Here is a 27,511-nt window from a genome sequence, read left to right as displayed (position 1 = left end):
TTTATCATTGCAATATTTTTATGATTGCAGTATTTTCAATCATTCAGTAGTTTTTATCATTACAGCGTTTCCCCCTCCGTATAATGGACAAACATTAGGAGTGTTTCCTTACACTTAGATACGTTTATACTGTGTATATTTGCATGCTTTTTCTGAATGTCTGCTGCTAATGTTATACATTAACGGCTACATTACGCCGCCGACTCTGTGTGATCTATATCTTTGCTGCTGTAACACCTCAAATTTCCCCATTGTGGGACTAATAAAGGACATCTTATCTTATCTTATCTTATCTAAAAATAAGTTGGTAGATGTCTTCAGGGCTGAAGTATCCTCAAATGTGTACAACTTCGAGAAGATAGGATCATCTGAGTCATGTTGCCGGAGCTTTTGTTGCCACAAAGTACAATCGGACTTTTCAGCACCGTAATAGCCACGCCTTTTGCCAAAACGTCACAAAATTCGGCAGAGAGTAAGATCATTGTCTTGAGTCTTTTCTGACTAATTTTCAGTCGGATTCGTCAAAAGGGCACCATGCAGTACGTGAAAATTAAAATAAAAACACATTTTTGATTCCACTTGGCGGCGCTGTGTGTATAACAAAATAATAACATTAAGATGTCTTCAGGTCGGGACGTTTTATTTACAGGTGAAGGTTTGGATTTTTAGGAGCATGTGCAGGGGCGTTATTAAGCATTCATTTATTTGTATTAGGTTCATTTTGTCTTCTTATTATTGATATTTGACTGATTCATTAAAAGCAGACAATTATGTTTTAGGTTAATTTTTTACCTGACATGTTTCGGCGAGTCTTTCGCCTTCTTCAGAGTGTCGCATGATGGTGTCTTGAGACCCGTCTTTATCAGCTGATGTTCCATGTGGGTGTGACTTACCTGTCAAAAAAATGAAAAATCAGAGCAGTAAAAGAACAAGCACTGTCAGGACTCGCCGGTCGGCGAGGAGGAGGTGGACCCAAAAGGCGAGGAGGCAGAGAGGTCAGTAACGTGAAGGGAATTTATTAACTGAAACAACCAGGGCAAACAATGTGGCAGGGTGAAAAATAACAAAAGACAAACTTAACGTGACCAGACTGGGAGGCAGGGCGAGGAACAACACTGAAAGACGGGAACGAAGAGGGGAACCAGAGCATGAACATGAACAAGGAGCAGAACGTGAACAAAGGTGGTCGTGGCTGTCCGTGATTTTCGGCAATGACCCGACACTGGGTTGAGAGCATGGAAGGCTTAAGTAGTCCGGTAATCAGGGGAGCAGATGGGGAGCAGGTGTGTGATCGTTGATGAGGAGCAGGTGCGTGGCTGGTGAGGGCGAGGTGCTGAGGGGAAACGCCCCTGCTCAGCTGATCAAAACAGACAGGAAAAGGCACATGGCAGGAAGGAGGGGAGAAAATAACAACAAAAACAATAACAAAAACCGCATGCATATGAAAACAATAACAAAAGGCTGTCATGCCCGACGCGGATCATGACAGTACCCCCCCCTCAAGGGACGGATTCCAGACGTCCCAAAAAAAGGAAAAGAAAAGAAAAGGAAAACCATGTCTAAGAACGAGGGTGGGCGGAAGGGGTCGGGAGGTGGGTCAACGACCCGTGATCGAGACCGGTCTGGCGGATTCCCGGGAGGCCAGACCAGCGAGTCTTTTCGTGACCCTTCAGGGGGCCGTGAGGGTGGCCAGGCCAGTGCGTCCCATTGGGGCCATTCAGGCGGACGTCCGGAACGACCCGAACGCCACATGAAGTCCGCTGATGGAGCTGGGGCGAGGAGCGGCGGCAGGCCATGGAACGTCGCCGAGTCAGGAACGTGGCGCGGCGGCTGGTCGTTGAACCCTGCCGAGACAGGAACGTGGAGCGGCGGCAGATTGTCGAGCCCCGCCGAGACAGGAACGTGGAGCGGCGGCTGGTCGTCGAGCCCCGCCGAGACAGGAACGTGGAGCGGCGGCTGGTCGTCGAGCCCCGCCGAGACAGGAACGCGGAGCGGCGGCTGGTCGTCGAGCCCCGCCGAGACAGGAACGTGGAGCGGCGGCTGGTCGTCGAGCCCCGCCGAGACAGGAACGCGGAGCGGCGGCTGGTCGTCGAGCCCCGCCGAGTCAGGAACGCGGAGCGGCGGCTGGTCGTCGAGCCCCGCCGAGTCAGGAACGTGGAGCGGCGGCTGGTCGTCGAACCCCGCCGAGTCAGGAACGCGGAGCGGCGGCTGGTCGTCGAGCGTCGCCGAGACAGGAACGTGGAGCGGCGGCTGGTCGTCGAGCCCCGCCGAGGCGGGAGCGTGGAGCGGCGGCTGGTCGTCGAGCGTCGCCGAGACCAGAACGTGGAGCGGCGGCTGGTCGTCGAGCCCCGCCGAGGCGGGAGCGTGGAGCGGCGGCTGGTCGTCGAGCCCCGCCGAGGCGGGAGCGTGGAGCGGCGGCTGGTCGTCGAGCGTCGCCGAGACCGGAACGTGGAGCGACGGCTGGTCGTCGAACCCCGCCGCGTCAGGAACGTGGAGCGGCGGCTGGTCGTCGAACACCGCCGAGACCGGAACGTGGGGCGGCGGCCCATCGTTGAACCCCGCCGACACAGGAACGCGGAGCGACGGCTGGTCGTCGATCCCTGCCGAGACAAGAACATGGAGCGGCGGTGGGTCGTCGTCCACCGCCGAGGCAGGAACCAAGAGCGGCCGCGGGCCGTCGAGCGCCGCCGGGGCCAAGGCGAGCAGTGGCGACGGGTCGTCGGATGCTGCCGCGGCCAGAGCGGGGCGCGGTGGTGGGTCCTCGTGCGTCGCCGAGACTGAGGCGTGACGCGGCGGCGGACCGTCGTCCATCGCGGGCACCGGAACCGGGAGCGGCGGCTGGTCGTCGACCCCTGCCGAGACAAGAATGTGGAGCGGCGGTGGGTCGCCGTCCACCGCCGAGGCAGAAACCAGGAGCGGCCGTGGGTCGTCGAGCGTTGTGCCGGAGCCAAGGCGAGCAGTGGCGACGGGTCGTCGGATGCTGCCGAGGCCAGAGCGGGGTGCGATGGTGGGTCGTCGTGCGTCGCCGAGGCTGAGGCGTGACTCGGCGGCGGACCGTCGTCCATCGCAGGCACCGGGACCGGGAGCGGCGGCGCTTCATCAGGCGCCGCTGGGACCGATACGGCAGGCGACTGCTCGTCGTCCACCACGGGTGCAGGGACCGGGAGTGACGGCTGCGGGCCGTGTTCTGCCAAAACGTGAGCTTGGAGCGGAGGCAAGGCGTGCCCCACCGGAACATGGGCTTGGGACGGACGCACAACGTGCTCCGCCGGAACGTGAGCTTGGGACGGACGCGCAGCGTGCTCCTCCTGAACGTGAACCTGGGTCGGAAGCAGGGTGTGCTTCCCCTGAACGTGGACTTGGGACGGACGCACAACGTGCTCCGCCTGAACGTGAGCTTGGGACGGACGCACAGCGTGCTCCGCCTGAACGTGAGCTTGGGACGGACGCACAGCGTGCTCCGCCTGAACGTGAACTAGGGACGGACGCCGGACGGGCTCCGCGTGAACGTGAACTTGGGTCGGGGGCAGGATGTGCTCCGCCTGAACGTGAACTTGGTTCGGGCGCACAGCGTGCTCCGCTGGATCGGGAGCTGGGATCGCCATTGGGGCCCCGGGACGGGGCTCGGCCGCTGACGGGGAGCCGGGACACGGCTCAGCAGCTGGCGGGGAGCCGGGACTGGGCTCAGCAGCTGGCGGGGAGCCGGGACTGGGCTCAGCAGCTGGCGGGGAGCCGGGACTGGGCTCAGCAGCTGGCGGGGAGCCGGGACTGGGCTCAGCAGCTGGCGGGGAGCCGGGACTGGGCTCAGCAGCTGGCGGGGAGCCGGGACTGGGCTCAGCAGCTGGCGGGGAGCCGGGACTGGGCTCAGCAGCTGGCGGGGAGCCGGGACAGGGCTCAGCAGCTGGCGGGGAGCCGGGACAGGGCTCAGCAGCTGGCGGGGAGCCGGGACAGGGCTCAGCAGCTGGCGGGGAGCCGGGACTGGGCTCAGCAGCTGGCGGGGAGCCGGGACAGGGCTCAGCAGCTGGCGGGGAGCCGGAACGGGGCTCGGCCGCCTTCGAGGAGTCGGCACGGGACTCTGGAGGCTGCGGCTCGCATGGAGGCGGCGGGGTCCGTGCAGCGGGAGCTGCATTGGTCACTGCTGCAGGCGTGGAGGCGACAGCGGGCCGGGCGCAGCAGTCGATCCGGGCACAGCCGAACCGGGGGCCCTGATCCCTGTCAGCCTGCCGCCATAGGGAATCAGGAAAACGGGAGACCTGAGGGACCGTGACTGCGGGGGCTGGTGAACGCGAGCTAGGAGACGCCAGGGGAGCGTGATCCGGTGCTGAAACTGATGGTGAACGATGTGCGCGACGTGACCGTGACTTCCGGGATTTGGGACGTGAAGCGCGCGAGGGGGAGTGGGAGGTGGTCGCGAAAAACTCAAATGGCTCGGGGGGAGGAAGGTGACGGCTCAAAAATAACTCCGCGTTGCGCTGAGCGACTAAGAGAGTGGCAATATATTCAAAATCATAGTCGTGATCTGGATCGGAAAAAATGTGAGGGGCAAGGTGCTCAAAATCAAACTCGTGACCGGACTTACTCGAACCGTGAGGGGGTGAAAGGGCTTGGTGCTCAAAATCGTCCTCGTAATCCGAATCTATGATCAGGTGAGGGGGTATGACAGGCTGGTAATCGGTGCTGTAATCGGGGGGCAAAAGGGGAGAAACAGACGTCGAGCGGAAAATGGAACCTACTTGAAGGACACGGGGTTGGTCGGCAGGCTGAGGGGGGTTGTCCGTCCGGCGGCGTCATGGACAACAACATGAACATTACAAATCAGCAATCACTGACCACTGCAAAAGGGAAAACCACATCATGGACCGGGAGAAGGGCAGGGTCATCCGCACCGAAGAGAACAAACAACAGCGCTGGATCAGAGAGGCCATTGAGATCTGCAAGCGAGGCATAAAAACCATGAACAGAGACAAGGGAGCCTTCATCCTCTCTACCACCTAGAGCAGCATCTTGGCGGAGTGAACGGACAGCGGGGGGCGTGACTTGCCTTCATTCTTGTGACAGGTAAGTCACGCCCTCATGGAACATCAGCTGATAAAGACGGGTCACAAGACACCATCATGTGACACTCTGAAGAAGGCGAAAGACTTTCGTATTGTGACATCCTCAAGGCCTAAACACTCATCCGAGCAAATATAAGGTAGATTTTGTGAACCTGCCCGGAGAAAAACATCAACGAAAATAATTTGTATTTGTTTTAACCAGTTGGTGGCGCTACCACTGCGATCAAAAATAAGTTGGCAGCCGTCTTCAGGGCCTGAATATCCATGACGCCGCCGTGAGCCTCTCGCTGGGTCCTTCTTTGGTCGGGTCATTCTGTCAGGACTCGCCGGTCGGCGAGGAGGAGGTGGACCCAAAAGGCGAGGAGGCAGAGAGGTCAGTAACGTGAAGGGAATTTATTAACTGAAACAACCAGGGCAAACAATGTGGCAGCCGTCGCAGCTCGGGCCCTAATAACAATTTCTAGAAAAACAATAGGGACCTCGCAGCGGTCACTGCTCGGGCCCGAATAATAATAATAATAATAATTTCCACAAAAACAATGGGGACCTCGTAGCGGGCGCTGCTCGGGCCCTAATAATAATTTCTACATAAACAATAGGGACCTCGCCGCGGTCGCTGCTCGGGCCCCAATAATAATTTCTACACAAAGTCCATTGTGGTGACCCGCCCCCTTTTAATAAATTCAAAATGGCCGACTTCCTGTAAAACCTAGCTCATTGCTCCAAGAGACTTTTTTGTAGGTCTTGGTCTTATACATACAGTGAGCCCTCGCTACTTCGCGGTTCACCTTTCGCGGGTTCAGTGCTTCGCGGGTATAAAAAATATTCGGGGGCATTGTAGTTTCGCCGAGCGGCACGACGGGGCGCTGGAGCGGTTAGACGGCCGGCGTGCGCCGAAGAAGAGCGTGGGCGAAGAGAAGAGTGGACGAAGAAGAGCACGTTCCCCCGGACACGATCGGTGGCGACGTTTCGCGCGGTTCGGACCGTACGAGCTCCGGCCGGCGTGCGTGGCAGTTAAGCCGTAGAGGAGCACCTTCCCCGGGCACGGGCGGTGCCAAGCGGCCCCTAAGTTTAACCGAATGGAAGCTCCGGAGGAGGAGGGCATGCTCGCGTCACAGTAAGCCGAAGAGGAGCACCTTCCCCTGGCACGGGCGGTTCCAAGCGGCCCCTAAGTTTAACCGAATGGAAGCTCCGGAGGAGGAGGGCATGCTCGCGACACAGTAAGCCGAAGAGGAGCACCTTCCCCGGGCACGGGCGGTGCCAAGCGGCCCCTAAGTTTAACCGAATGGAAGCTCCGGGGGAGGAGGGTGGGCGTGTGTCACAGTTAAGCCGAATTGGAGCACCTCTTCCGCCCGGGCACGAGCGGAGCGCGAAGCTGTCAGTTATGAATGAATAAATGAATAAATAAATAAATAAATAAAGAATGGCACCTTTCATTTCACAGGGCACACCAGACGGCGTACCAGCAGGTAAAAGTCTGAGTAATTAAATCAATACAAAAAGAATGGCTGGGGAATAAAAAAATAATACGTTTTAATAATAATTTGTTTTTTTTGTTATAACATGAATTTCACTCTCTCTCTCCCCGTATATATATATATATATATATATATATATATTTATATATTATATTTATATATTATATTTATATATATATATATTTATATATTTATAAATATATATTATATATATTGTATTTTTTTTTTAAGCATTTTTGAAGGTGCGCCGCTACTTCGCGGATTTTCAGTTTTCGCGGGTGGTCTCGGTCCCCATTAACCGCGATAACCGAGGGTTCACTGTACTCCATAAAATTTACAAAAAGCGAGGTGAAACACTCAACCAGGGCTGCTCTGCATGTTGTGCTGGGCCACCTGGAACAACAGCGGAGCTATGCAAGGATGCTCTTTGTGGACTACAGCTCGGCATTCAACACGATCATCCCAGACATCCTCGTCGCCAAACTGGACACTCTCGGCCTCCCTGCCCTCACACGCATCTGGATTAAGGACTTTCTGACCAACAGACCCCAGACTGTGTTGCTCGGCCCCTACACGTCCTCCACCCTCATGCTGAGCACCGGTTCCCCCCAAGGATGCGTGCTGAGCCCTCTCCTGTACGCCCTCTACACCTACGACTGCAGCCCGGCCCACGGCAACAACACCATCGTCAAGTTTGCTGACGACACGACAGTGGTCGGTCTGATCTCGGAAGGTGACGAGACAGCCTACAGAGAGGAGGTAGGGAGACTGACAACTTGGTGCAAGGACAACAGACTGCACCTTAACTCTGCTAAAACAAAGGAGATTGTCGTCGACTTCAGGAGGAACAAGACGCTGCCGCCCCCCCTCTGCATCGAAGGCGTGTGTGTGGAGAGGGTCCACACGTTCAAGTTCCTGGGAGTACAGATCTCCGATGACCTTTCTTGGAGTCACAACACCACAGCAGTGGTAAAGAAGGTCCGCCAACGTCTGCACTTCCTGAGAGTCCTCAGGAAATTCAACCTGGACAGGAAGCTGCTGCTGGCCTTCTACCACTCGTCTATCGAGAGCCTGCTGACGTACTGTGTCTCCACCTGGTACAGCGGCTGCACTGAGGCGGACAGAGTGAGGCTCCAGAGGACAGTCAAAACAGCGCAAAGGATTATTGGCTGCCCTCTCCCCTCGCTGTCGGACATCTACACCGCCCGGTGCCTCAGAAGGGCTCTCAACATCGTCAAAGACAATACCCACCCAAACTCACACCTGTTCGACCTGTTGCCCTCTGGCAGGCGCTACAGATGCATCAAATCAAGGACCAATAGACTGAGAAACAGTTTCTTTCCGAGAGCCATCTCCATACTGAACTCTCACACACACACACGAGACCACCCTAACCTTGCAAAACAGCATTGTGATGTGTTTCTATATGCCCTATTCAGTACTGAATTCCATTGCACTGTCGTATTTATTTATCTAATTTATATATTGTCTGTATTATTGTTGTATTGCACTGGAGAGGGGAGCCCTCTAATCTCGTTGCACACTTGAGTACAATGACAATAAAGGGATTTCTATTTCTATTCTATTCTTTTTTTAACTTTTCTCGAGGGCCATGGCGAGCCATTTCAAAAAAGCTGCACAACTAACGTATAAAATATTGATAAATTTGCTCTGCCTGATGTGTGTGTAAAGTTTCACGAGTTGTCGTTCATATTTAGAACCTCATAATCAGCGTTGTTTTATTGCCGAACAGTGCAATGCCACTCCCACAACTTTTCACGAAAAAGGATGAATTTCGTATTGTGACATCCTCATGGCCGAAACAGTCATCCGAGCATATATGAGGGCGACCTTGTTGAGTTGCACGGAGAAAAACATCCAAGAAAATAACTTGTATTAGCTTTTACCAGTTGGTGGCGCTACTACTACGATGAAAAATAAGTTGGTAGATGTCTTCAGGGCTGAAGTATCCTCAAATGTGTACAACTTCGAGAAGATAGGATCATCTGAGTCATGTTGCCGGAGCTTTTGTTGCCACAAAGTACAATCGGATTTTTCAGCACCGTAATAGCCACGCCTTTTGCCAAAACGTCACAAAATTCGGCACAGAGTAAGATCATTGTCTTGAGTCTTTTCTGACTAATTTTCAGTCGGATTCGTCAAAAGGGCACCGTGCAGTACGTGAAAATTAAAATAAAAACAAATTTTTGATTCCACTTGGCGGCGCTGTGTGTATAACAAAATAATAACATTAAGATGTCTTCAGGTCGGGACGTTTTATTTACAGGTGAAGGTTTGGATTTTTAGGAGCATGTGCAGGGGCGTTATTAAGCATTCATTTATTTGTATTAGGTTCATTTTGTCTTCTTATTATTGATATTTGACAGATTCATTAAAAGCAGACAATTATGTTTTAGGTTAATTTTTTACCTGACATGTTTCGGCGAGTCTTTCGCCTTCTTCAGAGTGTCGCATGATGGTGTCTTGAGACCCGTCTTTATCAGCTGATGTTCCATGAGGGTGTGACTTACCTGTCAAAAAAATGAAAAATCAGAGCAGTAAAAGAACAAGCACAACATGAACATTACAAATCAGCAATCACTGACCACTGCAAAAGGGAAAACCACATCATGGACCGGGAGAAGGGCAGGGTCATCCGCACCGAAGAGAACAAACAACAGCGCTGGATCAGAGAGGCCATTGAGATCTGCAAGCGAGGCATAAAAACCATGAACAGAGACAAGGGAGCCTTCATCCTCTCTACCACCTGGAGCAGCATCTTGGCGGAGTGAACGGACAGCGGGGGGCGTGACTTGCCTTCATTCTTGTGACAGGTAAGTCACGCCCTCATGGAACATCAGCTGATAAAGACGGGCCACAAGACACCATCATGTGACACTCTGAAGAAGGCGAAAGACTTTCGTATTGTGACATCCTCAAGGCCTAAACACTCATCCGATCAAAAATAAGTTGGCAGCCGTCTTCAGGGCCTGAATATCCTCAAATGTGAAAAATTTCGAGAAGATGGATCATCTGAATCATTTTGCAGGAACTTTTGTTGCCACGGAGAATAATCAGACTCTGCGGCACCGTAATAGCCACGCCCTTCGAAGGAAAGTCACAAAAATAGGGATAGAGTAAGATCAACGTCTTGAGTCTTTTCGAGCCAATTTTCAATCGGATTCGTTAAAAGGGCACCGTGCAGGACGTCAAAATGTAAAAAATGATATTGATTGGCGCAAGGTGTATAACAGAATATAAACATATAGATGTCTTCAGGTACCGACTCTTGATGTACATGTGAAGTTTTGGATTTTTAGCAGCATGTGCAAGAGAGTTATTAAGCATTTTGTCCATTGCGGCGAAGGAAATCTTAAGTGAAAACTTCGAAGCCCCGCCCCCGTCATATAGTATTTCGGAAACAAAAAATTTTAGCCCCAGTGTTTGTCCCAGGTCTTAAGATGCTACAGACAGAATTTTAAGGCAATCAGATGAAGCCTTTAGGATCAGGGTGCAAAAGAATGACCCCTGTAAACATGCAAAAAAGGGCAAAAGTCGGACTTTCAAAAATTCATAACTCACTTCCTGTTCATATTAGACGTTAAAATATCAAATTTTTCGCCATGCCCGATGAGACTGCCAAGTTTGGTGAATTTTTGTGCATGTTTCGGGGGTCAAAAATGCAATCGAACAATCGGAAAAATAATAATAATAATAATTTCTACAAAAACAACAGGGACTTCGCAGCGGTCGCTGCTCAGGCCCTAATAATAATAATAATAATAAAAGTATTAATATTTTCTACAAAAACAATAGGGACCTCGCAGCCGTCGCAGCTCGGGCCCTAATAACAATTTCTAGAAAAACAATAGGGACCTCGCAGCGGTCACTGCTCGGGCCCTAATAATAATAATAATAATAATTTCCACAAAAACAATGGGGACCTCGTAGCGGTCGCTGCTCGGGCCCTAATAATAATTTCTACATAAACAATAGGGACCTCGCCGCGGTCGCTGCTCGGGCCCCAATAATAATTTCTACACAAAGTCCATTGTGGTGACCCGCCCCTTTTAAGTAAATTCAAAATGGCCGACTTCCTGTAAAACCTAGCTCATTGCTCCAAGAGACTTTTTTGTAGGTCTTGGTCTTATACATACAGTGAACCCTCGCTACTTCGCGGTTCACCTTTCGCGGGTTCAGTGCTTCGCGGGTATAAAAAATATTCGGGGGCATTGTAGTTTCGCCGAGCGGCACGACGGGCGCTGGAGCGGTTAGACGGCCGGCGTGCGCCGAAGAAGAGCGTGGGCGAAGAGGAGAGTGGACGAAGAAGAGCACGTTCCCCCGGACACGATCGGTGGCGACGTTTCGCGCGGTTCGGACCGTACCAGAGCTCCGGCCGGCGTGCGTGGCAGTTAAGCCGTAGAGGAGCACCTTCCCCGGGCACGGGCGGTGCCAAGCGGCCCCTAAGTTTAACCGAATGGAAGCTCCGGAGGAGGAGGGCATGCTCGCGTCACAGTAAGCCGAAGAGGAGCACCTTCGCCGGGCACGGGCGGTTCCAAGCGGCCCCTAAGTTTAACCGAATGGAAGCTCCGGAGGAGGCGGGCATGCTCGCGTCACAGTAAGCCGAAGAGGAGCACCTTCCCCGGGCACGGGCGGTGCCAAGCGGCCCCTAAGTTTAACCGAATGGAAGCTCCGGGGGAGGAGGGCGGGCGTGTGTCACAGTTAAGCCGAATTGGAACACCTCTTCCGCCCGGGCACGAACGGAGCGCGAAGCTGTCAGTTATGAATGAATAAATGAATAAATAAATAAATAAATAAAGAATGCCACCTTTCATTTCACAGGGCACACCGGACGGCGTACCAGCAGGTAATAGTCGGAGTAATTAAATAAATACAAAAAGAATGGCTGGGGAATAAAAAAATAATACGTTTTAATAATAATTTGTTTTTTTTGTTATAACATGAATTTCACTCTCTCTCTCTCTCTGTATATATATATATATATATCAATATATATCTATATATATATCTATATATATTTATTATATATATTGTATTTTTTTTTAAGCATTTTTGAAGGTGCGCCGCTACTTCGCGGATTTTCAGTTTCCGCGGGTGGTCTCGGTCCCCATTAACCGCGACAACCGAGGGTTCACTGTACTCCATAAAATTTACAAAAAGCGAGGTGAAACACTCAACCAGGGCTGCTTTTTTGAACATTTCTCGAGGGCCATGGCGAGCCATTTAAAAAAAGCTGCACAACTAACGTATAAAATATTGATAAATTTGCTCTGCCTGATGTGTGTGTCAAGTTTCACGAGTTGTCGTTCATATTTAGAACCTCATAATCAGCGTTGTTTTATTGCCGGACAGTGCAATGCCACTCCCACAACTTTTCACGAAAAAGGATGAATTTCGTATTGTGACATCCTCATGGACGAAACAGTCCTCCGAGCATATATGAGGGCGACCTTGTTGAGTTGCACGGAGAAAAACATCCAAGAAAATAACTTGTATTAGCTTTTACCAGTTGGTGGCGCTACTACTACGATGAAAAATAAGTTGGTAGATGTCTTCAGGGTTGAAGTATCCTCAAATGTGTACAACTTCGAGAAGATAGGATCATCTCAGTCACGTTGCCGGAGCTTTTGTTGCCACAAAGTACAATCGGACTTTTCAGCACCGTAATAGCCACGCCTTTTGCCAAAACGTCACAAAACTCGGCAGAGAGTAAGATCATTGTCTTGAGTCTTTTCTGACTAATTTTCAGTCGGATTCGTCAAAAGGGCACCGTGCAGTACGTGAAAATTAAAATAAAAACAAATTTTTTATTCCACTTGGCGGCGCTGTGTGTATAACAAAATAATAACATTAAGATGTCTTCAGGTCGGGACATTTTATTTACAGGTGAAGGTTTGGATTTTTAGGAGCATGTGCAGGGGAGTTATTAAGCATTCATTTATTTGTATTAGGTTCATTTTGTCTTCTTATTATTGATATTTGACAGATTCATTAAAAGCAGACAATTATGTTTTAGGTAAATTTTTTACCTGACATGTTTCGGCGAGTCTTTCGCCTTCTTCAGAGTGTCGCATGATGGTGTCTTGAGACCCGTCTTTATCAGCTGATGTTCCATGAGGGTGTGAATTACCTGTCAAAAAAATGAAAAATCATAGCAGTAAAAGAACAAGCACAACATGAACATTACAAATCAGCAATCACTGACCACTGCAAAAGGGAAAACCACATCATGGACCGGGAGAAGGGCAGGGTCATCCGCACCGAAGAGAACAAACAACAGCGCTGGATCAGAGAGGCCATTGAGATCTGCAAGCGAGGCATAAAAACCATGAACAGAGACAAGGGAGCCTTCATCCTCTCTACCACCTGGAGCAGCATCTTGGCGGAGTGAACGGACAGCGGGGGGCGTGACTTGCCTTCATTCTTGTGACAGGTAAGTCACGCCCTCATGGAACATCAGCTGATAAAGACGGGTCACAAGACACCATCATGTGACACTCTGAAGAAGGCGAAAGACTTTCGTATTGTGACATCCTCAAGGCCTAAACACTCATCCGAGCAAATATAAGGTAGATTTTGTTAACCTGCCCGGAGAAAAACATCAACGAAAATAATTTGTATTTGTTTTAACCAGTTGGTGGCGCTACCACTGCGATCAAAAATAAGTTGGCAGCCGTCTTCAGGGCCTGAATATCCTCAAATGTGAAAAATTTCGAGAAGATGGATCATCTGAATCATTTTGCAGGAACTTTTGTTGCCACGGAGAATAATCAGACTCTGCGGCACCGCAATAGCCACGCCCTTCGAAGGAAAGTCACAAAAATAGGGATAGAGTAAGATCAATGTCTTGAGTCTTTTCTAGCCAATTTTCAATCGGATTCGTTAAAAGGGCACCGTGCAGTACGTCAAAATGTAAAAAATGATATTGATTGGCGCAAGGTGTATAACAGAATATAAACATATAGATGTCTTCAGGTACCGACTCTTTATGTATATGTGAAGTTTTGGATTTTTAGCAGCATGTGCAGGAGAGTTATTAAGCATTTTGTCCATTGCGGCGAAGGAAATCTTAAGTGAAAACTTTGAAGCCCCGCCCCCGTCATATAGTATTTCGGAAACAAAAGATTTTAGCCCCAGTGTTTGTCCCAGGTCTTAAGATGCTACAGACAGAATTTTAAGGCAATCAGATGAAGCCTTTAGGATCAGGGTGCAAAAGAATGACCCCTGTAAACATGCAAAAAAGGGCAAAAGTCGGACTTTCAAAAATTCATAACTCACTTCCTGTTCATATTAGACGTTAAAATATCAAATTTCTCGCCATGCCCGATGAGACTGCCAAGTTTGGTGAGTTTTTGTGCATGTTTCGGGGGTCAAAAATGCAATCGTACAATCGGAAAAATAATAATAATAATAATTTCTACAAAAACAACAGGGACCTCGCAGCCGTCGTAGCTCGGGCCCTAATAACAATTTCTAGAAAAACAATAGGGACCTCGCAGCGGTCACTGCTCGGGCCCTAATAATAATAATAATAATAAAAATTTCCACAAAAACAATGGGGACCTCGTAGCGGTCGCTGCTCGGGCCCTAATAATAATTTCTACATAAACAATAGGGACCTCGCCGCGGTCGCGGCTCGGGCCCCAATAATAATTTCTACACAAAGTCCATTGTGGTGACCCACCCCCTTTTAATAAATTCAAAATGGCCGACTTCCTGTAAAACCTAGCTCATTGCTCCAAGAGACTTTTTTGTAGGTCTTGGTCTTATACATACAGTGAACCCTCGCTACTTCGCGGTTCACCTTTCGCGGGTTCAGTGCTTCGCGGGTATAAAAAATATTCGGGGGCATTGTAGTTTCGCCGAGCGGCACGACGGGGCGCTGGAGCGGTTAGACGGCCGGCGTGCGCCGAAGAAGAGCGTGGGCGAAGAGAAGAGTGGACGAAGAAGAGCACGTTCCCCCGGACACGATCGGTGGCGACGTTTCGCGCGGTTCGGACCGTACCAGAGCTCCGGCCGGCGTGCGTGGCAGTTAAGCCGAAGAGGAGCACCTTCCCCGGGCACGGGCGGTGCCAAGCGGCCCCTAAGTTTAACCGAATGGAAGCTCCGGAGGAGGAGGGCATGCTCGCGTCACAGTAAGCCGAAGAGGAGCACCTTCCCCGGGCACGGGCGGTTCCAAGCGGCCCCTAAGTTTAACCGAATGGAAGCTCCGGAGGAGGAGGGCATGCTCGCGACACAGTAAGCCGAAGAGGAGCACCTTCCCCGGGCACGGGCGGTGCCAAGCGGCCCCTAAGTTTAACCGAATGGAAGCTCCGGGGGAGGAGGGTGGGCGTGTGTCACAGTTAAGCCGAATTGGAGCACCTCTTCCGCCCGGGCACGAGCGGAGCGCGAAGCTGTCAGTTATGAATGAATAAATGAATAAATAAATAAATAAATAAAGAATGGCACCTTTCATTTCACAGGGCACACCAGACGGCGTACCAGCAGGTAAAAGTCTGAGTAATTAAATCAATACAAAAAGAATGGCTGGGGAATAAAAAAATAATACGTTTTAATAATAATTTGTTTTTTTTGTTATAACATGAATTTCACTCTCTCTCTCCCCGTATATATATACATATATATATATATATATATATATATATATATATATTTATATATTTATTATATATATTGTATTTTTTTTTAAGCATTTTTGAAGGTGCGCCGCTACTTCGCGGATTTTCAGTTTTCGCGGGTGGTCTCGGTCCCCATTAACCGCGATAACCGAGGGTTCACTGTACTCCATAAAATTTACAAAAAGCGAGGTGAAACACTCAACCAGGGCTGCTCTGCATGTTGTGCTGGGCCACCTGGAACAACAGCGGAGCTATGCAAGGATGCTCTTTGTTGACTACAGCTCGGCATTCAACACGATCATCCCAGACATCCTCGTCGCCAAACTGGACACTCTCGGCCTCCCTGCCCTCACACGCATCTGGATTAAGGACTTTCTGACCAACAGACCCCAGACTGTGTTGCTCGGCCCCTACACGTCCTCCACCCTCATGCTGAGCACCGGTTCCCCCCAAGGATGCGTGCTGAGCCCTCTCCTGTACGCCCTCTACACCTACGACTGCAGCCCGGCCCACGGCAACAACACCATCGTCAAGTTTGCTGACGACACGACAGTGGTCGGTCTGATCTCGGAAGGTGACGAGACAGCCTATAGAGAGGAGGTAGGGAGACTGACAACTTGGTGCAAGGACAACAGACTGCACCTTAACTCTGCTAAAACAAAGGAGATTGTCGTCGACTTCAGGAGGAACAAGACGCTGCCGCCCCCCCTCTGCATCGAAGGCGTGTGTGTGGAGAGGGTCCACACGTTCAAGTTCCTGGGAGTACAGATCTCCGATGACCTTTCTTGGAGTCACAACACCACAGCAGTGGTAAAGAAGGTCCGCCAACGTCTGCACTTCCTGAGAGTCCTCAGGAAATTCAACCTGGACAGGAAGCTGCTGCTGGCCTTCTACCACTCGTCCATCGAGAGCCTGCTGACGTACTGTGTCTCCACCTGGTACAGCGGCTGCACTGAGGCGGACAGAGTGAGGCTCCAGAGGACAGTCAAAACAGCGCAAAGGATTATTGGCTGCCCTCTCCCCTCGCTGTCGGACATCTACACCGCCCGGTGCCTCAGAAGGGCTCTCAACATCGTCAAAGACAATACCCACCCAAACTCACACCTGTTCGACCTGTTGCCCTCTGGCAGGCGCTACAGATGCATCAAATCAAGGACCAATAGACTGAGAAACAGTTTCTTTCCGAGAGCCATCTCCATACTGAACTCTCACACACACACGAGACCACCCTAACCTTGCAAAACAGCATTGTGATGTGTTTCTATATGCCCTATTCAGTACTGAATTCCATTGCACTGTCGTATTTATTTATCTAATTTATATATTGTCTGTATTATTGTTGTATTGCACTGGAGAGGGGAGCCCTCTAATCTCGTTGCACACTTGAGTACAATGACAATAAAGGGATTTCTATTTCTATTCTATTCTTTTTTTAACTTTTCTCGAGGGCCATGGCGAGCCATTTCAAAAAAGCTGCACAACTAACGTATAAAATATTGATAAATTTGCTCTGCCTGATGTGTGTGTAAAGTTTCACGAGTTGTCGTTCATATTTAGAACCTCATAATCAGCGTTGTTTTATTGCCGAACAGTGCAATGCCACTCCCACAACTTTTCACGAAAAAGGATGAATTTCGTATTGTGACATCCTCATGGCCGAAACAGTCATCCGAGCATATATGAGGGCGACCTTGTTGAGTTGCACGGAGAAAAACATCCAAGAAAATAACTTGTATTAGCTTTTACCAGTTGGTGGCGCTACTACTACGATGAAAAATAAGTTGGTAGATGTCTTCAGGGCTGAAGTATCCTCAAATGTGTACAACTTCGAGAAGATAGGATCATCTGAGTCATGTTGCCGGAGCTTTTGTTGCCACAAAGTACAATCGGATTTTTCAGCACCGTAATAGCCACGCCTTTTGCCAAAACGTCACAAAATTCGGCACAGAGTAAGATCATTGTCTTGAGTCTTTTCTGACTAATTTTCAGTCGGATTCGTCAAAAGGGCACCGTGCAGTACGTGAAAATTAAAATAAAAACAAATTTTTGATTCCACTTGGCGGCGCTGTGTGTATAACAAAATAATAACATTAAGATGTCTTCAGGTCGGGACGTTTTATTTACAGGTGAAGGTTTGGATTTTTAGGAGCATGTGCAGGGGCGTTATTAAGCATTCATTTATTTGTATTAGGTTCATTTTGTCTTCTTATTATTGATATTTGACTGATTCATTAAAAGCAGACAATTATGTTTTAGGTTAATTTTTTACCTGACATGTTTCGGCGAGTCTTTCGCCTTCTTCAGAGTGTCGCATGATGGTGTCTTGAGACCCGTCTTTATCAGCTGATGTTCCATGAGGGTGTGACTTACCTGTCAAAAAAATGAAAAATCAGAGCAGTAAAAGAACAAGCACAACATGAACATTACAAATCAGCAATCACTGACCACTGCAAAAGGGAAAACCACATCATGGACCGGGAGAAGGGCAGGGTCATCCGCACCGAAGAGAACAAACAACAGCGCTGGATCAGAGAGGCCATTGAGATCTGCAAGCGAGGCATAAAAACCATGAACAGAGACAAGGGAGCCTTCATCCTCTCTACCACCTGGAGCAGCATCTTGGCGGAGTGAACGGACAGCGGGGGGCGTGACTTGCCTTCATTCTTGTGACAGGTAAGTCACGCCCTCATGGAACATCAGCTGATAAAGACGGGCCACAAGACACCATCATGTGACACTCTGAAGAAGGCGAAAGACTTTTGTATTGTGACATCCTCAAGGCCGAAACACTCATCTGATCAAAAATAAGTTGGCAGCCGTCTTCAGGGCCTGAATATCCTCAAATGTGAAAAATTTCGAGAAGATGGATCATCTGAATCATTTTGCAGGAACTTTTGTTGCCACGGAGAATAATCAGACTCTGCGGCACCGTAATAGCCACGCCCTTCGAAGGAAAGTTACAAAAATAGGGATAGAGTAAGATCAATGTCTTGAGTCTTTTCTAGCCAATTTTCAATCGGATTCGTTAAAAGGGCACCGTGCAGGACGTCAAAATGTAAAAAATGATATTGATTGGCGCAAGGTGTATAACAGAATATAAACATATAGATGTCTTCAGGTACCGACTCTTGATGTACATGTGAAGTTTTGGATTTTTAGCAGCATGTGCAAGAGAGTTATTAAGCATTTTGTCCATTGCGGCGAAGGAAATCTTAAGTGAAAACTTCGAAGCCCCGCCCCCGTCATATAGTATTTCGGAAACAAAAAATTTTAGCCCCAGTGTTTGTCCCAGGTCTTAAGATGCTACAGACAGAATTTTAAGGCAATCAGATGAAGCCTTTAGGATCAGGGTGCAAAAGAATGACCCCTGTAAACATGCAAAAAAGGGCAAAAGTCGGACTTTCAAAAATTCATAACTCACTTCCTGTTCATATTAGACGTTAAAATATCAAATTTTTCGCCATGCCCGATGAGACTGCCAAGTTTGGTGAATTTTTGTGCATGTTTCGGGGGTCAAAAATGCAATCGAACAATCGGAAAAATAATAATAATAATAATTTCTACAAAAACAACAGGGACTTCGCAGCGGTCGCTGCTCAGGCCCTAATAATAATAATAATAATAAAAGTATTAATATTTTCTACAAAAACAATAGGGACCTCGCAGCCGTCGCAGCTCGGGCCCTAATAACAATTTCTAGAAAAACAATAGGGACCTCGCAGCGGTCACTGCTCGGGCCCTAATAATAATAATAATAATAATTTCCACAAAAACAATGGGGACCTCGTAGCGGTCGCTGCTCGGGCCCTAATAATAATTTCTACATAAACAATAGGGACCTCGCCGCGGTCGCTGCTCGGGCCCCAATAATAATTTCTACACAAAGTCCATTGTGGTGACCCGCCCCTTTTAAGTAAATTCAAAATGGCCGACTTCCTGTAAAACCTAGCTCATTGCTCCAAGAGACTTTTTTGTAGGTCTTGGTCTTATACATACAGTGAACCCTCGCTACTTCGCGGTTCACCTTTCGCGGGTTCAGTGCTTCGCGGGTATAAAAAATATTCGGGGGCATTGTAGTTTCGCCGAGCGGCACGACGGGCGCTGGAGCGGTTAGACGGCCGGCGTGCGCCGAAGAAGAGCGTGGGCGAAGAGGAGAGTGGACGAAGAAGAGCACGTTCCCCCGGACACGATCGGTGGCGACGTTTCGCGCGGTTCGGACCGTACCAGAGCTCCGGCCGGCGTGCGTGGCAGTTAAGCCGTAGAGGAGCACCTTCCCCGGGCACGGGCGGTGCCAAGCGGCCCCTAAGTTTAACCGAATGGAAGCTCCGGAGGAGGAGGGCATGCTCGCGTCACAGTAAGCCGAAGAGGAGCACCTTCCCCGGGCACGGGCGGTTCCAAGCGGCCCCTAAGTTTAACCAAATGGAAGCTCCGGAGGAGGAGGGCATGCTCGCGTTACAGTAAGCCGAAGAGGAGCACCTTCGCCGGGCACGGGCGGTTCCAAGCGGCCCCTAAGTTTAACCGAATGGAAGCTCCGGAGGAGGCGGGCATGCTCGCGTCACAGTAAGCCGAAGAGGAGCACCTTCCCCGGGCACGGGCGGTGCCAAGCGGCCCCTAAGTTTAACCGAATGGAAGCTCCGGGGGAGGAGGGTGGGCGTGTGTCACAGTTAAGCCGAATTGGAGCACCTCTTCCGCCCGGGCACGAGCGGAGCGCGAAGCTGTCAGTTATGAATGAATAAATGAATAAATAAATAAATAAATAAAGAATGGCACATTTCATTTCACAGGGCACACCAGACGGCGTACCAGCAGGTAAAAGTCTGAGTAATTAAATAAATACAAAAAGAATGGCTGGGGAATAAAAAAATAATACGTTTTAATAATAATTTGTTTTTTTTGTTATAACATGAATTTCACTCTCTCTCTCCCCGTATATATATATATATATATATATATATATATATATATATATATATATATATATATATATTTATATATTTATTATATATATTGTATTTTTTTTTTAAGCATTTTTGAAGGTGCGCCGCTACTTCGCGGATTTTCAGTTTTCGCGGGTGGTCTCGGTCCCCATTAACCGCGATAACCGAGGGTTCACTGTACTCCATAAAATTTACAAAAAGCGAGGTGAAACACTCAACCAGGGCTGCTCTGCATGTTGTGCTGTGCCACCTGGAACAACAGCGGAGCTATGCAAGGATGCTCTTTGTGGACTACAGCTCGGCATTCAACACGATCATCCCAGACATCCTCGTCGCCAAACTGGACACTCTCGGCCTCCCTGCCCTCACACGCATCTGGATTAAGGACTTTCTGACCAACAGACCCCAGACTGTGTTGCTCGGCCCCTACACGTCCTCCACCCTCATGCTGAGCACCGGTTCCCCCCAAGGATGCGTGCTGAGCCCTCTCCTGTACGCCCTCTACACCTACGACTGCAGCCCGGCCCACGGCAACAACACCATCGTCAAGTTTGCTGACGACACGACAGTGGTCGGTCTGATCTCGGAAGGTGACGAGACAGCCTATAGAGGTAGGGAGACTGACAACTTGGTGCAAGGACAACAGACTGCACCTTAACTCTGCTAAAACAAAGGAGATTGTCGTCGACTTCAGGAGGAACAAGACGCTGCCGCCCCCCCTCTGCATCGAAGGCGTGTGTGTGGAGAGGGTCCACACGTTCAAGTTCCTGGGAGTACAGATCTCCGATGACCTTTCTTGGAGTCACAACACCACAGCAGTGGTAAAGAAGGTCCGCCAACGTCTGCACTTCCTGAGAGTCCTCAGGAAATTCAACCTGGACAGGAAGCTGCTGCTGGCCTTCTACCACTCGTCCATCGAGAGCCTGCTGACGTACTGTGTCTCCACCTGGTACAGCGGCTGCACTGAGGCGGACAGAGTGAGGCTCCAGAGGACAGTCAAAACAGCGCAAAGGATTATTGGCTGCCCTCTCCCCTCGCTGTCGGACATCTACACCGCCCGGTGCCTCAGAAGGGCTCTCAACATCGTCAAAGACAATACCCACCCAAACTCACACCTGTTCGACCTGTTGCCCTCTGGCAGGCGCTACAGATGCATCAAATCAAGGACCAATAGACTGAGAAACAGTTTCTTTCCGAGAGCCATCTCCATACTGAACTCTCACACACACACGAGACCACCCTAACCTTGCAAAACAGCATTGTGATGTGTTTCTATATGCCCTATTCAGTACTGAATTCCATTGCACTGTCGTATTTATTTATCTAATTTATATATTGTCTGTATTATTGTTGTATTGCACTGGAGAGGGGAGCCCTCTAATCTCGTTGCACACTTGAGTACAATGACAATAAAGGGATTTCTATTTCTATTCTATTCTTTTTTTAACTTTTCTCGAGGGCCATGGCGAGCCATTTCAAAAAAGCTGCACAACTAACGTATAAAATATTGATAAATTTGCTCTGCCTGATGTGTGTGTAAAGTTTCACGAGTTGTCGTTCATATTTAGAACCTCATAATCAGCGTTGTTTTATTGCCGAACAGTGCAATGCCACTCCCACAACTTTTCACGAAAAAGGATGAATTTCGTATTGTGACATCCTCATGGCCGAAACAGTCATCCGAGCATATATGAGGGCGACCTTGTTGAGTTGCACGGAGAAAAACATCCAAGAAAATAACTTGTATTAGCTTTTACCAGTTGGTGGCGCTACTACTACGATGAAAAATAAGTTGGTAGATGTCTTCAGGGCTGAAGTATCCTCAAATGTGTACAACTTCGAGAAGATAGGATCATCTGAGTCATGTTGCCGGAGCTTTTGTTGCCACAAAGTACAATCGGATTTTTCAGCACCGTAATAGCCACGCCTTTTGCCAAAACGTCACAAAATTCGGCACAGAGTAAGATCATTGTCTTGAGTCTTTTCTGACTAATTTTCAGTCGGATTCGTCAAAAGGGCACCGTGCAGTACGTGAAAATTAAAATAAAAACAAATTTTTGATTCCACTTGGCGGCGCTGTGTGTATAACAAAATAATAACATTAAGATGTCTTCAGGTCGGGACGTTTTATTTACAGGTGAAGGTTTGGATTTTTAGGAGCATGTGCAGGGGCGTTATTAAGCATTCATTTATTTGTATTAGGTTCATTTTGTCTTCTTATTATTGATATTTGACTGATTCATTAAAAGCAGACAATTATGTTTTAGGTTAATTTTTTACCTGACATGTTTCGGCGAGTCTTTCGCCTTCTTCAGAGTGTCGCATGATGGTGTCTTGAGACCCGTCTTTATCAGCTGATGTTCCATGAGGGTGTGACTTACCTGTCAAAAAAATGAAAAATCAGAGCAGTAAAAGAACAAGCACAACATGAACATTACAAATCAGCAATCACTGACCACTGCAAAAGGGAAAACCACATCATGGACCGGGAGAAGGGCAGGGTCATCCGCACCGAAGAGAACAAACAACAGCGCTGGATCAGAGAGGCCATTGAGATCTGCAAGCGAGGCATCATGAACAGAGACAAGGGAGCCTTCATCCTCTCTACCACCTGGAGCAGCATCTTGGCGGAGTGAACGGACAGCGGGGGGCGTGACTTGCCTTCATTCTTGTGACAGGTAAGTCACGCCCTCATGGAACATCAGCTGATAAAGACGGGCCACAAGACACCATCATGTGACACTCTGAAGAAGGCGAAAGACTTTCGTATTGTGACATCCTCAAGGCCTAAACACTCATCCGATCAAAAATAAGTTGGCAGCCGTCTTCAGGGCCTGAATATCCTCAAATGTGAAAAATTTCGAGAAGATGGATCATCTGAATCATTTTGCAGGAACTTTTGTTGCCACGGAGAATAATCAGACTCTGCGGCACCGTAATAGCCACGCCCTTCGAAGGAAAGTCACAAAAATAGGGATAGAGTAAGATCAATGTCTTGAGTCTTTTCTAGCCAATTTTCAATCGGATTCGTTAAAAGGGCACCGTGCAGGACGTCAAAATGTAAAAAATGATATTGATTGGCGCAAGGTGTATAACAGAATATAAACATATAGATGTCTTCAGGTACCGACTCTTGATGTACATGTGAAGTTTTGGATTTTTAGCAGCATGTGCAAGAGAGTTATTAAGCATTTTGTCCATTGCGGCGAAGGAAATCTTAAGTGAAAACTTCGAAGCCCCGCCCCCGTCATATAGTATTTCGGAAACAAAAAATTTTAGCCCCAGTGTTTGTCCCAGGTCTTAAGATGCTACAGACAGAATTTTAAGGCAATCAGATGAAGCCTTTAGGATCAGGGTGCAAAAGAATGACCCCTGTAAACATGCAAAAAAGGGCAAAAGTCGGACTTTCAAAAATTCATAACTCACTTCCTGTTCATATTAGACGTTAAAATATCAAATTTTTCGCCATGCCCGATGAGACTGCCAAGTTTGGTGAATTTTTGTGCATGTTTCGGGGGTCAAAAATGCAATCGAACAATCGGAAAAATAATAATAATAATAATTTCTACAAAAACAACAGGGACTTCGCAGCGGTCGCTGCTCAGGCCCTAATAATAATAATAATAATAAAAGTATTAATATTTTCTACAAAAACAATAGGGACCTCGCAGCCGTCGCAGCTCGGGCCCTAATAACAATTTCTAGAAAAACAATAGGGACCTCGCAGCGGTCACTGCTCGGGCCCTAATAATAATAATAATAATAATTTCCACAAAAACAATGGGGACCTCGTAGCGGTCGCTGCTCGGGCCCTAATAATAATTTCTACATAAACAATAGGGACCTCGCCGCGGTCGCTGCTCGGGCCCCAATAATAATTTCTACACAAAGTCCATTGTGGTGACCCGCCCCTTTTAAGTAAATTCAAAATGGCCGACTTCCTGTAAAACCTAGCTCATTGCTCCAAGAGACTTTTTTGTAGGTCTTGGTCTTATACATACAGTGAACCCTCGCTACTTCGCGGTTCACCTTTCGCGGGTTCAGTGCTTCGCGGGTATAAAAAATATTCGGGGGCATTGTAGTTTCGCCGAGCGCTGGAGCGGTTAGACGGCCGGCGTGCGCCGAAGAAGAGCGTGGGCGAAGAGGAGAGTGGACGAAGAAGAGCACGTTCCCCCGGACACGATCGGTGGCGACGTTTCGCGCGGTTCGGACCGTACCAGAGCTCCGGCCGGCGTGCGTGGCAGTTAAGCCGTAGAGGAGCACCTTCCCCGGGCACGGGCGGTGCCAAGCGGCCCCTAAGTTTAACCGAATGGAAGCTCCGGAGGAGGAGGGCATGCTCGCGTCACAGTAAGCCGAAGAGGAGCACCTTCCCCGGGCACGGGCGGTTCCAAGCGGCCCCTAAGTTTAACCAAATGGAAGCTCCGGAGGAGGAGGGCATGCTCGCGTTACAGTAAGCCGAAGAGGAGCACCTTCGCCGGGCACGGGCGGTTCCAAGCGGCCCCTAAGTTTAACCGAATGGAAGCTCCGGAGGAGGCGGGCATGCTCGCGTCACAGTAAGCCGAAGAGGAGCACCTTCCCCGGGCACGGGCGGTGCCAAGCGGCCCCTAAGTTTAACCGAATGGAAGCTCCGGGGGAGGAGGGTGGGCGTGTGTCACAGTTAAGCCGAATTGGAGCACCTCTTCCGCCCGGGCACGAGCGGAGCGCGAAGCTGTCAGTTATGAATGAATAAATGAATAAATAAATAAATAAAGAATGGCACATTTCATTTCACAGGGCACACCAGACGGTGTACCAGCAGGTAAAAGTCTGAGTAATTAAATAAATACAAAAAGAATGGCTGGGGAATAAAAAAATAATACGTTTTAATAATAATTTGTTTTTTTTGTTATAACATGAATTTCACTCTCTCTCTCCCCGTATATATATATATATATATATATATATATATATATATATATATATATATATTTATATATTTATTATATATATTGTATTTTTTTTTTAAGCATTTTTGAAGGTGCGCCGCTACTTCGCGGATTTTCAGTTTTCGCGGGTGGTCTCGGTCCCCATTAACCGCGATAACCGAGGGTTCACTGTACTCCATAAAATTTACAAAAAGCGAGGTGAAACACTCAACCAGGGCTGCTCTGCATGTTGTGCTGGGCCACCTGGAACAACAGCGGAGCTATGCAAGGATGCTCTTTGTGGACTACAGCTCGGCATTCAACACGATCATCCCAGACATCCTCGTCGCCAAACTGGACACTCTCGGCCTCCCTGCCCTCACACGCATCTGGATTAAGGACTTTCTGACCAACAGACCCCAGACTGTGTTGCTCGGCCCCTACACGTCCTCCACCCTCATGCTGAGCACCGGTTCCCCCCAAGGATGCGTGCTGAGCCCTCTCCTGTACGCCCTCTACACCTACGACTGCAGCCCGGCCCACGGCAACAACACCATCGTCAAGTTTGCTGACGACACGACAGTGGTCGGTCTGATCTCGGAAGGTGACGAGACAGCCTACAGAGAGGAGGTAGGGAGACTGACAACTTGGTGCAAGGACAACAGACTGCACCTTAACTCTGCTAAAACAAAGGAGATTGTCGTCGACTTCAGGAGGAACAAGACGCTGCCGCCCCCCCTCTGCATCGAAGGCGTGTGTGTGGAGAGGGTCCACACGTTCAAGTTCCTGGGAGTACAGATCTCTGATGACCTTTCTTGGAGTCACAACACCACAGCAGTGGTAAAGAAGGTCCGCCAACGTCTGCACTTCCTGAGAGTCCTCAGGAAATTCAACCTGGACAGGAAGCTGCTGCTGGCCTTCTACCACTCGTCCATCGAGAGCCTGCTGACGTACTGTGTCTCCACCTGGTACAGCGGCTACACTGAGGCGGACAGAGTGAGGCTCCAGAGGACAGTCAAAACAGCGCAAAGGATTATTGGCTGCCCTCTCCCCTCGCTGTCGGACATCTACACCGCCCGGTGCCTCAGAAGGGCTCTCAACATCGTCAAAGACAATACCCACCCAAACTCACACCTGTTCGACCTGTTGCCCTCTGGCAGGCGCTACAGATGCATCAAATCAAGGACCAATAGACTGAGAAACAGTTTCTTCCGAGAGCCATCTCCATACTGAACTCTCACACACACACGAGACCACCCTAACCTTGCAAAACAGCATTGTGATGTGTTTCTATATGCCCTATTCAGTACTGAATTCCATTGCACTGTCTTATTTATTTATCTAATTTATATATTGTCTGTATTATTGTTGTATTGCACTGGAGAGGGGAGCCCTCTAATCTCGTTGCACACTTGAGTACAATGACAATAAAGGGATTTCTATTTCTATTCTATTCTTTTTTTAACTTTTCTCGAGGGCCATGGCGAGCCATTTCAAAAAAGCTGCACAACTAACGTATAAAATATTGATAAATTTGCTCTGCCTGATGTGTGTGTAAAGTTTCACGAGTTGTCGTTCATATTTAGAACCTCATAATCAGCGTTGTTTTATTGCCGAACAGTGCAATGCCACTCCCACAACTTTTCACGAAAAAGGATGAATTTCGTATTGTGACATCCTCATGGCCGAAACAGTCATCCGAGCATATATGAGGGCGACCTTGTTGAGTTGCACGGAGAAAAACATCCAAGAAAATAACTTGTATTAGCTTTTACCAGTTGGTGGTGCTACTACTACGATGAAAAATAAGTTGGTAGATGTCTTCAGGGCTGAAGTATCCTCAAATGTGTACAACTTTGAGAAGATAGGATCATCTGAGTCATGTTGCCGGAGCTTTTGTTGCCACAAAGTACAATCGGATTTTTCAGCACCGTAATAGCCACGCCTTTTGCCAAAACGTCACAAAATTCGGCACAGAGTAAGATCATTGTCTTGAGTCTTTTCTGACTAATTTTCAGTCGGATTCGTCAAAAGGGCACCGTGCAGTACGTGAAAATTAAAATAAAAACAAATTTTTTATTCCACTTGGCGGCGCTGTGTGTATAACAAAATAATAACATTAAGATGTCTTCAGGTCGGGACATTTTATTTACAGGTGAAGGTTTGGATTTTTAGGAGCATGTGCAGGGGAGTTATTAAGCATTCATTTATTTGTATTAGGTTCATTTTGTCTTCTTATTATTGATATTTGACAGATTCATTAAAAGCAGACAATTATGTTTTAGGTTAATTTTTTACCTGACATGTTTCGGCGAGTCTTTCGCCTTCTTCAGAGTGTCGCATGATGGTGTCTTGAGACCCGTCTTTATCAGCTGATGTTCCATGAGGGTGTGAATTACCTGTCAAAAAAATGAAAAATCATAGCAGTAAAAGAACAAGCACAACATGAACATTACAAATCAGCAATCACTGACCACTGCAAAAGGGAAAACCACA

This window comes from Idiotropiscis lumnitzeri, unplaced genomic scaffold (genome assembly GCF_059441095.1).
Source record: "Idiotropiscis lumnitzeri isolate Australia: NSW breed Sydney's pygmy pipehorse unplaced genomic scaffold, RoL_Ilum_1.0 HiC_scaffold_140, whole genome shotgun sequence".
NCBI classification, from domain to species: domain Eukaryota; kingdom Metazoa; phylum Chordata; class Actinopteri; order Syngnathiformes; family Syngnathidae; genus Idiotropiscis; species Idiotropiscis lumnitzeri.
The sequence above is the reverse complement of the archived record's forward strand: the minus strand, read 5'-3'. Positions refer to the sequence as shown.